Consider the following 1,500-nt stretch of genomic DNA (forward strand, 5'->3'; position numbering starts at 1 on the left):
CTGACTCTTGATTTCAGCTCAGGTCATGATCCCAGGGTTGTGGGACTGAGCCCCAAGTCCAGCTCCATTCTGAGTGTGGGGTCTGCTTAGGATTCTCTCTCTCTCCCTTTGCTCTTCTCCTCTCTCTCTCTTTCTGTAAAATAAAAAAATGAGTGTTTTAAAAAAAATAAACATAACTTCACATACTAACAAACAACAAAAGAAAACAAAACCCATATAATCATTTCAATAGATGCAGAAAAGAAGTTGGTAAAATTACATGATTTCCTGATAAAACACTAAGGAAAGTGGGAATAGAAAATAACTTCTTCAACCTAATGCAACAGGTATATGAAAAGATTCTCAACATCACTCATCAGAAGAGAAATGCAAATCAAAACCACAATTAGATACCACCTCACACCTCTCAGAATGGATAAAATCAACAATACAAGAAACAAGGGGTCCCTGGGTGGCTCAGTCAGTTAAGTGTCCAACTCTCTATTTTTGCTCAGGTCATATTCTTCATGAGATTAAACCCCATGTCAGGCTCTGTGATGACAGTGAGAAGCCTGCTTGGGATTCTCTCTCTCCCTCTTTCTGCCCCTCCCCTGCTCTCTCTCTCTCTCTCTCTCTCTCAAAATAAATAAACTTAAAAAAAAAAAGAAACAGCAAGTTTTGGTGAGGATGTGGAGAAAAAGGAACCCTCATGCACTGTTGGTGGGAATGCAAACTGGTGCAGCCTCAGTGGAAGACAATATGGAAGTTCCTCAAAAAATTAATAAAAGAACTACCATGTGACCCAGTAATCCCACTTCTGGATATTTATCCAAAGGAATTGAAATCAGGATCTTGAAGAGAAATTACCACTCTCATGTTCCTTGCAACATTATTCACAATAGATAATATGTGGAAACAACCTAAATATTAGTCAACAGATGAATGGATAAAGAAAATACAGCATATACATACAATAGAATACTATTTAGCCTTACAAAAAAGAAGGAAATACTGCAATATGCAACAGCGTGGATGGACTTGAAGACATTCTGCTAACTGAAATAAGCCAGACCCAGAAAGATGTATGATTTCACTTATATGAGGTATGTAAAATAGTCAAATTCATAAAATCAAAGACTGGAATGGTGGTTTACAAGTGTTGGGGGAAGGGAGAAATGGGGAGTTACTAATCAACAGGCATAGAGTTTTAGTTAGATTAAGATGAATAAGTTCTAGGGGCACCTGGGTGGCTCAGTCGGTTGTCTGACTCTTGATTTAGGTTCAGGTCATGATCCCAGGGTCATGGGATGAAGCCCCATGTTGGGCTCCACACTGATCATGGAGCCTGCTTAAGAGTGTCTCTCTCTCCCTCTGCCCCTCTCCCCTGCTCAGGCCCTCTCTCTCTCTAAAATAAAAATTCAGGGGCTCCTGGGTGGCTCAGTTTGTTAAGCAGCTGACTTTGGCTCAGGTCATGAGCCGTTTGTGAGTTTGAGCCCCGTGTCAGGCTCTGTGCTGACAGTT

Source organism: Prionailurus bengalensis, chromosome X, assembly GCF_016509475.1.
Source record: "Prionailurus bengalensis isolate Pbe53 chromosome X, Fcat_Pben_1.1_paternal_pri, whole genome shotgun sequence".
NCBI classification, from domain to species: Eukaryota; Metazoa; Chordata; class Mammalia; order Carnivora; family Felidae; genus Prionailurus; species Prionailurus bengalensis.